Raw genomic sequence first — 16,844 nt, forward strand, 5'->3', positions numbered from 1 at the left:
TTTCTTGAATCTCCAGATAAATCGCAAAGAGGGCTGATCGGGCTAAAATCTCAAGATTGGGCTAACTCGGGCTGGTGCAGCATCGCCTTTTGACGCCTGCTAATAAGTATTTGCATGTACACTTTTTATTAGCAACCAGGTTAAAAAAAAATATTACCAAGTCATAATGATAGGCCTACATGACAAACCACACTGTCTGCACTTAAGTCCAGCTTTACTGATGCCAAGACGTTGCGATTTCCTCGGATTTGCTTGCTCTGTACCATCTTGTGTTTTTAATGGTTCATGAAGACTGGATATGTTTTTGGGGTTTTTGTACATTTTATTGAATCTGTATCATATGACAAATGTAGTCTGCAGGCACAGACCCTGATTGAATGATCAACAAGTGTGTCTCCACACAAAGACTAGCACATAAAAAACTTGTTGTTCCTGAGCGAGAGGGCATCAGTACACAAGGCACGAGTAGGCTGCAATTCAGACCCTTTACTCTAGTGAAGGGTTTGCACAGCAGACCATGAGGCCTGTTACATCTGAAAGTTTCCTACCCGAGACCCGACCTAGTCCACTAGCAACCATGACTGGATTGTTGGTGGATTAGCTTCGCGAACGGACTGAGTCTGAAATGTGGTCTGTTTACATCACAGCGTTCATTCCCTACCCTATCGGTATGGTTCTGAGCGGTATCAGATTGCTGACACCAAAGGGCACTCTCGATCTAGGCTCTGAATAATTTACGCGCGCTAATTGAAGTTGTTTACATTTCGTTACACTCGTCGGCTGCTAGCTCGCCATTTATTTACGATTGGATAGTGTACGTTAGTTGATATTTCTAGATATTTAAGACCCCGAAAAGTACAGACCCTCGAATACATCATGAAGAAATTAATGTGTATTCCCTGATTAGTGAAAGTCGTAAGCAATTTATTCGGGAAAGGGCAATCAGAGTGAGAAGGTTTGAGGAAAGGTGTCGGCAGAGAATAAGGCTGGCAATGATGTTTATAATGGCGATGAGCTATGGCTTTACAAGCGACAGGGTACTCTGGAGCAAGAACTGATCGGGGATAGTGCACGCTATGACGTAATTTGACAGATAGGTTCGAAAGCTTGTGTGCGTTTACATCTATGAATCGGTGGACCGGGGCCGTCCCAATACCTACCCGAGACTACCTCTGGATGTAGTCTCCGGTAGGTTTGCTAACAGGTGGCCCGTGGTATGTTTGGGATGTTTACATCTGATTTCTTTCCCACCCAAGGTTGGCCCTGGGTAGGGAATCTCTCAGATGTAACAGGGGTCTAAGACGAATGGGGGGGGGGGGGGCTACTTGCATGTAACTTCACAGAACCAAAACTACAAAATTCCAGTGTGAAAAATATGCACCAAATTTTCATTATTACACCTGTATGTTCCCTTTTGTTAAACCAACTGTACACCAATGTGAACTTCCCCTTTAATCTTGTTCCCAGGGTTTGAAAAATATAGAGTGGGAATTGCATAAAATCATCAACTAAATATCACTTGAACCTATCATGATATATATTTGATCAATTTTTTGTTTGCATTTTGTAATAAAAAAAGATCAAAAAAGATATTTTCATGTTATTTTTTATTTTTATAAAGAATTTTTTTTCTAAAAAAAAAAGTTTGATCTTTCAATGATACTTCCATGTTTGCAACACATTCACATGTTGTATATTCATCCATGTATTTCTCCCAGGCCTTGAGTGTTTTCTATAATTAGCATACTATGCTGAAGAATAAAGACCATGTTTAGCATTTTAACAGAAATACATCATCATAATGCATATCTGTCTTCATGACCTCAATTTATTTTAGAGGACACTTTCGCTTGAAGAGTGCGTTGGTGTAGTAATTTTATACCACACACTCCATTTCCCCCCCCCCCAAGAACCATTTGAATGTATGATTAAAGATTTGAATCTGTTTCAGTGACCTTTCGCCACACTCAGCCAACGATGGAATATTCTCAGTGGGACTTCATCTGTACAGTACCGGAAGGCTTACTCTGTGCTTGTCATGATTCCAGAAAAATCTCTACTGCCCTCAGTGGCTGGCCGTTAGGCATGTAGGATTTTGATTCAGTTTCTGGTGAACTTTCCCACAACGATTATTTTCACCAGGTAAACAGTTTCACGTCTAGCTGCTTATTGCAGTAGGCCTATCTACCTGAACTACAAAAAGGAGTCCTGTACATATACATGTGTGTGATCAGAAAACAAATGCATCATGAATTCCAATAATAAAACTGGCTGATACAGACTTTCCTTTGTATATACTGATAAAAAGGATACCTACATGTATATTGACTGTGTACATCACAGTGAGCAACTTCCAGTTTTTGCTCCCCTTTATAGCCATTTTCTCTCCCTTTTTAAAGCTCTTTTATTGTTAATAGAAAATGGAGAGTTTTGTCCGTTTAGATTTCTCCATAGACAGCACTACATGAAACGTGAAAACAGTTTTATATTCTGTCCATTTTGCAAATCCTTGCTCATTGTTCATGTGCCTCGATTTTGTGTTTTGTTTGGTACATTAGAATTTGCTTCCCTATAGATGATGTCAATATCCCTTTGAATACTGAATTAATTGGGATGGTTGTGACCCTCGCCCTATTATTTTCAGATATCGAGCTTATCGGCAAAATGAAGGAATACATGGTGTCCATTTGAAATAAATTATCTCCTGTTGTCCTGATTCGAGCCCAGCCACGTCAGCGGCACCTTGCTATGCTGGTACCTGGCCTGGTCTGGCAGATGTTGTTTAGCTTCCTGTACTAACAATAATCCAAAATTTTGTCTCAAAATAACTTAATTTGACAGAAGAAAATTGAACAATAGCATACGCATGGTCCGGATACATGTACAACTCGCTGTGTAATATTGCACAAGCCTTCTTCGTAGGGTAGGATATTTTGGTCATTTTTGTCTCGCCTGCATAGCAGAGGTGGTCATCGTCAGCATCAAATCTTAACCAAAGGTTAAGTTTTTGAAATGTCATCATAAGGCAATGCTGCACCATCCCGAGTTTGCTCAATCTTGGGATTTTAGCCCGATCGGCCCTCTTCGTGATTAATCTCGAGATTCAAGAAACCAGCACGTCTCCAGCATAGCAAGAAGATTGATTCCTGCTCGAGCGAGGCATCGATGCATTATGGTATGACGCTGTGAATGAATAATCCCGAGTGGGTCTGCACCTGTGAATTAGCGCGATGATTTGTACAATAGCGCGCTATTTTGCAAATAATCCCAAGTTGACTTGGGATTGCAATCTCGAGATTAATCCTACGAACTAGCACGATAACTGCGTCTCCATTACAAATAATTTTGAGATTGTTCAGATTGGGATAATTTTCTGGATCAGAAATGGCGCGCTAATTTGAAAACTCGGGATGGTACAGATGGCCCTCTTAACCCTATATAGACTGGGCTATTTCAACGCCTAAGAAGACTTGGGGGGGGGCTGATTCGGTCCCCCTTATGATCTCAGCCGTCAATCGCGCGATCGCGACAAAAATTGGCACGCGCGTTACCCATGGCATTATCTACAAATTTATTATATCAAATTCTGCGAAAAATATCATTGCTCATTAATTATGCTAATTAATGTGTAAAATCATTGAGTTTGCTCTAATTAATAAAATAATGCCCCTAAAATGCTAATTTTCGTTTCACATACTCTAGATAGGCATCTGATCAAATTCATTTTTTTTTTTAAATTTCAAAATCACATTCATTTTCTTATGTATTCTATTGTTTTCTAAATTTCTTATGTATTTCTTTGTTTTTCGACTTTTTTTTTTGTCTTTTCAATGGAAATTTTCGGATTTTATTTTGACCATTAAAAAAATGGTACATTTATGAATTTTGGCAAAAAACACTATTTGCATTGGATTTTTACACAAATGCACACTTTTGTGTAATTTTTGGTCTGCATGCACTTACAAAATGTTGTGTAATTTTGGAACTGTGTACCCGGGGGTCACAATTTTGGTCTCAAAAGTCGCGCGAGAATCGAAAGTAAAAAGTCAGCTAGTGAGGCGGTCAAAAAATTTCGCGCGACGCATTTATCGCGAAAAATGTCTGGGGGCTGAATCATCCCCCCTGTCTTTTTAGGATTAAAGGGGAAGTTCACCCTGAAGAAAACTTTGTTGTAAAAATAGCAGAAAAAATAGTAAAAAATATTGATGAAGGTTTAAGGAAAATCCGTTAAAGAGTAAGAAAGTTATTAGAGATCAAAGTTTTGGATTTGTGACGTCATAAACGAGCAGCTGCCCCATGTGTTATGTAATATAAAATGCATGAATTTCAAATTTTGTATGGTTCCTGATGACTTAAATTTGTTTTCTGTTCATGATCAGGTGTGAAATGATTTGTCTATTGATATACAAAAGGTACAGTGAAAACCATTTTCAATTTCTGAGAAAATGACATTTCATTGATTTTTTACCATTCGCTATGTAGGAATACTGCTCGCATATGACGTCACAAATCAAATAATTGAAATTCTAATAACTTTTTAATTATTTGATGAATTTTCCTCAAACCTTCGGCAATATTTTTAATTATTTTTCTGCTATTTTTACAATAAAATTTTTGTCAGGGTGAACGTCCCCTTTAAGTATAGGCCTAGTTCATGAATCTTGGAAATAAGGGTTATCAAGGATTCCTGAACATCCTATCAGAGTTTGAGGTCATATGACCAAGGTCAAAAGTCATGTAGGGCCAATGAACGTAGACCATGTTGGGGGAAGCAACATTGAAATGTTATATTGTATACTGTACATTATATGCCCCAACTACACACATGTGTATAGTTCTGCATTCTACAACATAGTAGGCCTATGTTGTTTTTGAAAATACACCGCAAACAGGTTTGGGATGATCTGATCAAAGCTGATGATTGGGTCTGGAATGAGATTGCACCAAACGCTGAGCCTTTGAAGCCCTTTCATGCTGACATGATTGAATGAACCTTAAAAAAAAAACATGCTGGATGAAATGTGATGTGATGAGATTGTGCTGCCCACCCAAATCTCTTAAAGGTGGGATTTCATGCCTCGTCTTCATGCAGCCAAGAAATGTGGATTACCATGTGTTTTAGGGAAATGCTGATGTAATACCTTAGATCTGATTTTCCCTAAAGTTGTAACCCTATTTCCAAGACCCCTTGAGAGAACCCATTATTTCAAGTGCTTCAGATTTTTCAGAACTTTATTTTCCATGGTTTATATTCATGATTTTTTTCACCCACACCTTTCCTTTACAGTACTTTAGTGGGTCAGCACACCAGAAAAGGCACAAACACAATGTTGACATTTTATTATACAAAAATAAGGGATTTCTGCCATCCAGTTTCTGAAATTCTTTGCATGTGATTAAAGCATGCTTATGTCTTCGTAAATCACGAGAAAGTGCTAACAAGGTTCATGTCATTCATATGACTTTTAAATATGCCATTAAATTGTAGGTAAATGCGAACATGTTGCTATTAATGTTTAAAGAGAAATGCCTGTAGTTGAAGTAAACACTGATTTCATGAGAAAGTCTGTAAAACAAGGCTTAATTGTCAGTATATCATCGAGGATCTAGATCTGATACAGTTACATAAACTGAACTTTGTGAAATCTTCAAATCTACGCTGAAAAATGTTCACACTAAAGAACACCAACACAGATAAGCGCACGTAGGACAGTGTATTATTATTGCTTTGAATGTCATGCCCGACACTTGACCTGAATCATGTGCTTATTTGCTAATTTCTCAGCAATTACACAATTTCTTTCAGAATCCTTTGGCAAGGCTCCACATTAACTTTTTTTGGTGGTGGCCCGTTTGGGCCACCAAAACCTTCAAATAATTTTTTTTGGTGGCCCACTAATAAGGTTTGGTGGCCCGAAAAATATAAAGAAAAACATTAATTAAAAATGAATAAAACAAACTGAAATATTCTGCAATCACTAACACGTACCACTATTCTTTGTACATCTTGTATGTAAATCGTGCTTGCTGTTATTTTACTTTGCTTATTTTGTGGTAATATATATTGTTCTATCATTGTAAATATGAAATGATTGAAAGAGAATAAAAGAATTGTATTGTTCCCAGGTTGTGTAGATTTTTAATCTCCGTATAGACACATACTCATAATGGTAAAGTAAATAAATAGTGCATATACATGTATCAAACTCAGATAGATTTACAAAACAATGATTTTTCCTTTCTTCCTTTTTGATTGTAAAACCTAGATTATGCAGGCCCCAAATCCAGTTTATTTTCTCTTTTCCAGCATATTATAGCAGGAGAAAATCACATGCTGCAGAATTAGAACAATGTGTAAAAGGGGGAAATAAACAAAAATAATTTTTAGAATAGTATATTGAAAAAAGAAAACAAAAATTGTAAAAATGAATACGGTAAGTGAAATAAAACAAAAGAAAAAATGAAGAAAGAAAAAACAAAGAACAGGTCATAAAAAAATTTGAGAAAAAAAAGAAGAAAATTTAAGAAAAATAAATAAAAAAAAATTATCAAAAAATGGGGAAAATTATTATTATTCAGTAGAAACATGTTCTTTAATCAGGCATTTTCAATGGGAAGGGGTATAAATGGTTTAATCACTGAAAAAAATGAAAAAAAAAATAAAGTGGCAAAAGTTATCTGGAAAAAACAGTGAGAAAACTCCTTCCCTATATTTGACAAAATGATGGAAAAAATCACATGTCATATCAATGAAATGCCTTCCCAAAGTATTTACTTCCTTAAGAATGGTTTAAGAAGTCATTTGTAAACAAGAAAGAAAGAGCGGCCTATGTATTTTTGGCTCAAAGATACACAGCTTCGAAATAAACCAAATATCAACATACATACAAATGCATGTATGTGTTTTATGTGTATTAATGCATTTGGAAATCGGTCTTTTTGAGTCAAAAGAGAGGTCATAATTCCTCCTTTTAATGCTTGCAATTAATCAGGTTTCAGTAATATGGACTGTAGAAGGGCATTTCATTGGTGTAAAATGTGACTTTGACGTAGATTTCCAAAGCTCTGGGGAAGATTTCTTAGCAGCAGGGTGACCAGACGTCCCGTATTTCCCGGGATCGTCCCGTATTTTGCTCCTTTGTCCCGGCGTCCCGACAAACCTTCTCGGGACGCCTATTTGTCCCGTATTTCAGAATATTGAACAAAATATAGTCAATACATTCAGTGTCAAATTTTCATCAAATAACCGACATAATTATGACGAAGCAGAGACTACAATAAAATCGAGAATTGTAAACTTTTGGGAAGTTCTGCGGTAATTTTCTTCTTAACCCAATGCATTGCAGACAAACTGGCCTCCTGCCTGTGTGTCGCAGGCTACTAGCTATGTAGGATCGGAGCAGATTCTCAATGGTGCAAACAATCTCACATGATAAACAGTTTTTCCACCAAAATAATCACAAAATACGCGGGAAATATTCATAATCATATCATGGATTCTCATATTACTGATTTGGAGATGTAATCGGAGGAACAAGTTATTGAGTTTTCATAACTAAATCTTGTCTCAACTTTCGATTTTAGTCTTGTGGTCGGTGCGAACTTATAATGGGATTGGAGAGATGCCTGTGTATGATGCCGCATTTTTTTTTACCTAATTATTAAGTTTGACGTTTCACTTTGAAATTTTATTCAATTCTAAAACATTTCATTTTTTTCCAATTTTAAAGAAACATTAAAAACAACAAATACCATTATGATTTTTGTTTAATGATTAGATTTTTTGTTTGCTTGAAATTTGAACTTTTGTCCTCTTTTTTCTTTTCTATCCTTCTTTCTTCATCCTTCTATCCTTACTGATTGCCTTTTTGTTCTTTATTTCCTATCTTTCTTTCCTGGGGCGGTATTCTGAAAACGTTCTTATCTTAATTTTGTTCTTATCTATGTCATGATCTCAAATTCGTATTCTGAAAACGTTCTTATCTTTTTCTTATCTTTTGTTCTTATTTTTTCTTATCTTGCTTTCCATCCTATGCTGAGCGCGTAAATTTACCACTCGCGCATATAATACAAAAGTGCGCTAAAAAGATAAGAACAAAATCAAGATAAGTGGTATTCTGAAAACGTTCTTATCTTTTTTCTTTCTTATCTTTCACGATATTTAAGATAATATTTAAGATAGCTAGAGGGTTATCACATCTCACGATGTCCGCGTTTTTTCTTGCTCAAAATCGATGGCCACTAGTAGTAACAAGTACCCACATGTATTCCTCCCACCATTTCTTTCGTTCACCCTTTATTTTGGCCGTCTTTTTTTTCTATCCCTTCTTTCTTTTTCTTTTTTTCTGGCCTTTCTGTTTGTCTTTCTTCCTTTCTGTCTGTCTGTCTTTCTTCTTTTCTTTCATTCTTCATTTATATATTTTCCTTTGTTCTGTTCGAATCTTTTTATTTTTTTATTTTTTTTTATTTTGATTTGTTTCATTTATACTTCATCTTTCTTCCTTTTTTATTTTCTCTTTTCGTTTTATCTCTTTCTTTTTTTTCCTTTACTAAGTCTCTATTTATGCTTTTCCCCCTTTTCTCTTCCTTCTCTTTAATAATTCTTAATTTTTCTTTCTTATTTCTTTTTTATTTCTGCTTTCTGACACTTTTTGTGTCTTTATTTCGCCCATTCTTTTTTCGTTCGTTCTTTATTTATTCTTTTTCTTTACTTTCCTTTTTCTTCTCTCTGTCTTTCTTTTATAAACTTTTTTTGTTCTTTCCAATGATTTTTTTCGTTTTCTTTTCACAACTTTTTATTTTCCTTTTTTTTCTCTTTCTTTCTTTCTTTGAGTTTACCTTTCTTTCTTTTATCTTTTTGTAGTCTTCATGTCTGCGTTAATTTTCCTTTCATGTTTTTCTCTCTCATCTTTATTTCTTTGTTTAATTTTCCTTTTTTCTCTTCCTTCACTTTTTACATTCTTATTCCTTTTTTTCTTTCTAACCTTCTTTCATTCGTTTTTTCAGACTTTTTTCTTTTTCGGTTCCTTGTTACTTTATTTCATCTTTTTAGTTTGACCTTTTTCTTTTTTTTGTGTGTGTTCCTTTTAGTTTCTTTCTTTTCTTTCTTTGTTTCTTCATTTTTGTTCCTTCAATTTATCATTGATAATCATTCTATTTCTTTCTTCCCTTTCTTTCTTTTATTCATTCTATTTTTCTTTAAGTTCGTTTTGCTTGCTTTGTTTCGTTTACTCTGTATTTTTTCATTATTTTCTACTTTGTTCCTTTCATCTTTTTTCTGCTTCATTCTGACCCTTTTCTGTCTTCTTACTTTAATACATACTTACTTTCTTTCTTCATATATTATTCTTTATTCGTACCTTCTTTATTTACTTTTTTTCTTTATTTTGTGCACGTGGACGTCTCGAAATAATAAAATCAGTCATTGCGTATAAAATGTCTATTTCGCGCAATGCGCCAGAAACAGTGTACGCGTAGCACCTGGATATTCTCTTCACATAAGGAACGCTTCTATCAGTCTATTGGTGAAACTGCCAATATAGAGCGCATTTTGATTGGTAAAATCTTAAAAATGGGCGTGTTGGAGATAAGAAGGGGGCAGTCCTTACAGAGATAAGAACGCGTTAAGAAGATTTTCAGAATACCGATTTGCAATGATTTTAGCGTCTTCTTATCTCAGTGAGATAAGATAAAAGATAAGAACAAAGATAAGAACGTTTTCAGAATACCACCCCTGATCTCTCTCTCTCTCTCTGTTCATTTTTCTTTCTTTCTCGTACTTTCCTTCCTTTTTAACGTTTTATTTATTTACTTCATTATTTATTTTCTTAAACTTTTATTTGATTCCTTCTCCCTTCCTCTCCTATTTCTTTTCGTTCTTTCTCTCCTTTATTTTCTTTCTTTTTTATTCTCCTCCATTCTTTTCTTCCTCTCTTTTATCCTTTAATTTTTTCTCATATTTCTTTCTCTTAGTTCTTTTCCTTCCTTCCTTCCTCCCTTTCGTGTTTTTCTTCTTTCTTTTCTTTCAAAGAATGAAGGAAACATTTTTCTTTCCTTATTTCATTCTTTCTTTCCTCCTTTTATCTTACTTTTTCATTTCTCTCCTTTATTTATTCTTTCACATGCACATTTATTAATCTTCCCTTCATTTCTTTTTTTTTCTTTCCATATTCATTTCAAGGAATGACGAAAACCTTTTTTCTCTCTTTTATTCTTTCTTTCATCCTTCTTTTATTATAACTTTCTTTTAATTTTTTCCCCTTCATTTTCCCTTTATTTTTTTTTTCTTTCTCTCTTCTCAATTAATCTTTTATTTCGTCTATTCTTTCTCTCCTTTATTCTTTCGTTCACCCTCCCTTGCAATTCTTAACACTTTTGTTCACAAGTCTAACATTGTAGCCTTTTGTTGATCTATTTTTATTCAAGACCTGGCTCGGTTCATCCGCTCGTGCAACGTGCTTTGTCGATTGTCCCGTATTTCATTTTGTGAAATCTGGTCACCCTGCTTAGCAGTAACATTTCGTATCGCAGCTCCCTGGGTCTGAATAGTCTGCTCGTGCACAGCTAGCTGCATTGGTTTCATGCATGCAAAGCTCAGTCAGACAGCCGGCGCGGCCGGCTGAATAATAGTTACTGTATGCTAGCGGTAGGCCTACATACTGTCATGACTATGCAATCTTTGTGTGTGTGTATTTGTGTGTAGATTAACAAAAAAGGCGCATGACGAATTGGCTTGCAATTTTAACTGTAGAAGGTTGATAAATGCATGCAAAATCGGGAGAAAAATTGCGCTACTTTGAAAATTATTGGTTGCCCTATTCGGGCCACCAAAACTTAACATTTTTTCAATAATGGTTGCCCGAGATGAATTTTTGGTGGCCCCGGGCCACCGGGCCACCGCTAATGTCGAGCCTTGCCTTTGGCACATATTTCTTATTTATACAAACAGACACTTTGGTGGTCATTTCATTGGATTCTGTACGAACTCATTTTGATATCATTACCAAAACTGGCATTTACCTTTAATTTCAACGGCACTGAAATGATCATTTTTTAAATTGGTATACAGTTTGTACTGTAAATTTTGCAAGGTGTACAGTGGCTGTACGCTGGTCATTATTCTTTAAAGTAGGCCTACTACTTGGATGTATCTGTACAATAAGATGATTATTAATACACTTTTTAAGTGATTTTTTTTAGACAAAGATTAATACTATTATGCTACTGGGGTTTCTGGATCAGCAATGTCTCCTCATCATAACTCATTTTCCATTTTTTTTATCTTAACCTGATGATAAATTAGAGGAGTAGTAATATTGATACTTAATTTTAATCACACATGCAATTTACACTGTATATGGGAGTTGAGAGGTAAATTCTGCGGATAGATTTTCTGCATTGTGCCATGTCAAGCATAATATTTGGGTTTGGAAATTTGCCTATCCTAATAGGAAAAGTCATTAACACCACTTGCCCTTGGGGTAACTCTGAACTGGTCCTTAGTATGCCCCAAGGCCCCCTTCTGCTGCTGTGTCTTGGCCTTATTTAAAAAAAAACTTCTTAGAGGTCAAATATACACTTTCTTGCCGATCTCTGTCATTGATACCCTTTTTACACAGGCTAAAATTTCCTTAACCCCGTACTATAGGTGGGGCTAAATGGCAATTTAGCCCCACGTAGTACGGGGTTAAGCTTAGCCCACTTTCTTTTTACACAGCATTTTTGCAAAGTGGGCTAACCCCACCTATAGTACGGGATTATTTGGCCCTGCAAAAAAGCAGGGTTATCCCACCAATTGCGGTGCTAAGAGCAATAGTACGGGGTTAAGATCGCATGTGTTAAACGAAAGTGGGCTAAGCTTAACCCCGTACTATAGGTGGGGCTAAATGGCAATTTGGCCCCACCTATAGTACGGGGTTAAGGAAATTGTAGCGTGTGTAAAAAGTGTACGAGTGAAGTACTTGTACTACGAATGATCGACAAAAACCACTAGTCCGGGGTTAGCGAGTTTCGTGTGTGAAAAGCAAGCATTCCTTATCCGGGGTTAGCAATAACAATTTGGCATGTGTGAAAAGGAAAAAAAATAGTACGGGGTTAGCGATAGTCCGGGGTTAAGAAAATCCTGTGTAAAAAGGGCATCTGATTGCTTTGACAGAATCTAATATAATGACCACCCAAATGTCTGTATGAATAAGGGTGCGTTTATTCGACACTTTTTTACCCTAGAATCATGATTAGAATCATGATTCAAATCACGATTCTGCAGAATCACGATTGCGTTTAGTCGAAATTGAATATAATCATGATTAGAATCACAAACATGAAACACGAAAAAAGGGGCGTTTGGAAAGACGTTTCTGTAGAATCACGAACGAAAAAGGTTGTATGAACGATATCGTGATTTGAATCATGATTCTATGACGTCATTGTTTCGTGCTTCCGGGTTCGACTCAAAGGCGCGCGCTGTGTTTCGTGCAGGTTAATTTTCGTGTAGCAGTATTGCCAGCATTTAGGAATTATCATTCTGTGTATTGTACCCCCGGGGTGGTCATTTGTATATTTCATTGTTTTCATCCATCATTTCTTCAAGTTCCAAAGGCACAAATTGGACTGACGATGAACTCAGGGCTCTGCTTGTGCTTTGGGCTCAGCCTGAAGCACAAGCATCCCTTACCGGGATTCACAGAAATAAGACGATCCCTTTCAGCGGCGCAAAGCTTGCGAGGGAGGGATTTCAACAGAGATGTGGCACCGCCTGTCGAGACAAAATTAACAGAATTCGTGCCCAGTACAGGACCATCATAGACAAGAAAAATCGATCGGGAGGTGGGAGGGAGGATGATGACCCCTTCTGGTTCCCGATCAAAAAAATACGAGGTACAATACACGGAATTCTGGAAGTAAAAGATTTATTTTTCGGAAGCCGAGTAAGCGTTGCACTTGCACAAACGATCGCGCGCTAGCTCCGGCGGCAGCAAAAATCTAGCAGCCGACGTGAAGTTAGAAACACGTGCAAAAATGTTGACCTATACTTCCTGGGTCAAACTGCGCACTGTGATGCGCACTGGATCGGCCCGAATTCAGGGAGAAACAGCGTTAGAAAGATGGTCGTATAAACGCTGATTCTGTCGGATCGTGATTCATGCTGCTGTTTTGAATCATGATTCAAATGGTGATTCAAATCATGATTCTGGGTCGAGGTCGCATAAACGCAGCCTAAAAAATATATGCCAAAGGATTCTGGAAGATATTGTGTAATTGCTGAGAAATAAGCAAAATAAGCGCGGATTTGGTCACTTCCGTCAGGTCTTTATTCCAGCAATATTAATACACTGTCCCATGTGTGCCTATCTGTGTTGGTGATCTTCAGTGTGACATTTTTCAGCGTAGATTTCAAGATTTCACAAAGTTCAGTTTATGTAGCTGTACTAGATCCTCGATGATATACTGACAATTAAGCCTGGTATTACAGACTTTCTCATGAAATCAGTGTTTACTGCAACTACTGGCATTTCTCTTTAGTGCCCATCTCTACATAGGTCCATGCTGGTTCCACTTTGACGCAAGTCTTGTGTGGGCAGATTTTTCAAGTGATCTTCATTAAGATTTTCAGTATTTATGATTATAACTTTATTTGGAAAATGCTTGATGTTCAAGAATGTGTGAAAATAAATATCCCATGCCTCTTTTTAGGACAATCTACAGTCGCCTTTGGTGATGTTTTGTCTTCTTGCTTAGTTACACTCTGTTTAAGTTGGCTTAGATTTAATTACAAATTACTCCATGCTTGTTTTGCTGCTGTTTTTTTCTGGAATGTCGGCACTTTATAACTTTTCTGACAACGTGCCTCTCAAACACATTTCTGTCTCTAATGACAACATTCACCTCTTCAGCAAGGATATTCACCCTTGTGTCAAGTTGGTGTTCAATAATACAAGTACCGTATAGCAATGAAATTGAAACATTAGACGTAGGATAAAATTACAAAGGTCTTTTAAAAAAGATACCGAAGTTTGTGGTTAGTATTTGATATTGTTCCTACGGATGAAAACCACTCAGGAAAAGGGAAAAAAAGTATTCATGCAGACATTTTCAAGATATCTGTGACTAAAAAAGTGTCATAATTTCCAAAATCTGAGAAGATTGATGTAACACATGCTAGTGTATGGAATGAAATTGAGATGGTGTTTCTTGTCACTTTATGTTTCACTGTAGGAAGCAATTTTCCGGGCTTCATTTGTATAAAATGTATCACAAACATGGGTGACAAGTGGGACCTTGAGGTCTTTCAAGTCATATCAATGGTAACTGCACCTTTAATGAAGATTTCATTAAAATCATCAGAGAATATCTTACTTTTGCTGTCTTCAAATTTTGAGTTTGATTTACATTTACTGGTATGTTAAAAAAGTATTTGCAGTTATAGCTGAGTTTTATACTCCTACTTCATTGCTCAAACGCAACTTTTCTGTTTCTTTCCTTATCCTGAATGGGGTCTTCGCACAAGGCTACGGGTTCATGAGACCGAGGGTTCATAAGGCTGAGGATCCACAAGGCTGATTTATCTCAAATCGTATTTTCTTTTATCAGGATGTAAAGTCGCAACTAATAAAATAGGAAATTGTTGAATACATGTAAGTTGCAGGCATGCTATGAAGACTTTCATTAGTTTTTATTAATCTAGATCAAAACATTCAGATCGTATTTAAATCTTTTCAATTTTTGAATATCAAACAATTTACATTCAAATCTTGAAAATATAATCTTAATCCAGAATTTGGCAGTTCAAATATCATTTTTATATTAAGCTCCTGCTCTTTCTTCAAAATTTGTATCTTTGACTCTCAACTTTATATATCTTGCTGTTGTGAAATTGAATAAAATCTATATTCCAAGAAAAAAAAAACATAACTGAAAAATAATAAGTAGAAAATTTAAAGTGTCGTTTTTACAAAGAATAAACTGCTGAAATGGGATTAAACAGACACATGTTTGAATAATGGATGAAATGATACTCGAGTATAACTCATGTCCTGATTTACCAAAGTTTCACCAAATTAGTGTTCGTTATCATCCGCAGCTTGCACTATTCTGGTGAAACAGTTCTATAATATTGGATGGCCTTGAGGTTAATACAAGGAAATATTGGACGAGCTTTGCATAAATATTGGACGAGTCGAAGACGAGTCCAATATTTTGCAAAGCGAGTCCTATATTTCCTTGTATTGACCGAAAAATGGGACATCCAGTATTATGATTATTATTCATACAGAGAATTTTAGCAAATAATTTTTAACTTACCCTCCCGCCCTGAGACTCTGACTCTGCTGTATGATGGGGGGGGGGGGGGACCTAAAGCTACGCACTTTGTTTTCAAACAATAAAAACTGTCCCAACTTTAATATTTCAACAAATTATATTTCACTAATTTGTGGCAAACATTCTATAGATCATTAACCAAGTAGAAAATATCAGAAACTCACTAATACGAAAATCCCGTCGTGTTTTTCGAACACCTCTTGATTTCGCCGCCCGATATAGAAGGGGTCCTAAAGCTACGCACTCGATTTATCATGCAAAAAATAGTATTTCCTGTGCCTCAATTTCTAAAATATATTCAAATTATTATAGGATAAAATGAAATTAAAGCGAATATAACTCCAAACTTCCTAACAGTTGTTGGTTTTCTCTGCATTAAGAGATTTACTGCAGCCTCTGTAGAAAAAATTTAATAGGAATTGTTCATCACTCTGCAGTCACAGTTCCACACACAGTGCGCATTTGCCATTGAAAACTGCATGCGCGCGCGATGAGTGGTGCGTACATTTCGGGAATTCCCCTTCTAGTCGTCCAATATTTTCAATATTGTGTCACCTCGGAAAAAAATATTATGCGAGTTCAACAAACTTTTTAAGTGGGTCGAGTGCACCAACAAAATAACACTTGTATTTGGGCTCTAAAATTGTCTGTATGAATAATAATTCTAGGTATGTCTTCATGAATACTCAGTGAGCAAACTGATGATGTGTATTTTATAATAGGAAATTAGTTTTATTCAAATTTTTCTACTATGAACTAAAAAATTGTATTGACAACTGATGTAGTGTGTTATATATAGTCATTGCTAGAACTCATTTCAATATAAGCCTAGGGAGACATATATCATTCATATGTATGAAAAAATGAAGCAATTATGATTTCATTTAATAACATTTATTAGAAAAAGGAAAGTGGGGATGTGACATCATCATCCCACCTTCACTCTAAATTCCAAGGATTTAAAATAAATCCAGATGGACTGTGAATAGTGACCAGCCAAATTTTCAAATCTGAAGGATTAACTTTTAAATCTCTAAAGATTTAAATTCAAATGTTGTAGATTTATATTTAAATCAATCTTGTAGATTTATATTTAAGTCAACAAGGATATCTAAATCTATTATTCAGCCTGTCACTATTCTCAGCTGATCTGGATTTATTTCAAATCTTTGGAATTTGGAGTAAAATGAATATTCATAATGACATGAATGTAATTGTTTTCACAAGGTATTGCTTAAAGTGATTGGTTAACATTGGTTTGACTTTTAAAAAATCTGAGCTAGAAGGTCACACTTGTCACCTCTGTCTGTGATATGTTACAAAAATGATGCCCAGAAAAAAATTGCGTTCGAAAATCATTATTAATACCATGGTCACATTTGTTCTACGGCGGCCGTACGGCGAGTCGAAAACAGCCGTTTTATTAATTTTGATTCAAACCACCTATATGTAGTTGGATAAAAAAAATGTTAAAACGGCTGTTTTCGACTCGCCGTACGGCCGCCGTAGAACAAATGTGACCATGG

Source organism: Lytechinus variegatus, chromosome 1 (assembly GCF_018143015.1).
Source record: "Lytechinus variegatus isolate NC3 chromosome 1, Lvar_3.0, whole genome shotgun sequence".
Lineage (NCBI taxonomy): Eukaryota > Metazoa > Echinodermata > Echinoidea > Temnopleuroida > Toxopneustidae > Lytechinus > Lytechinus variegatus.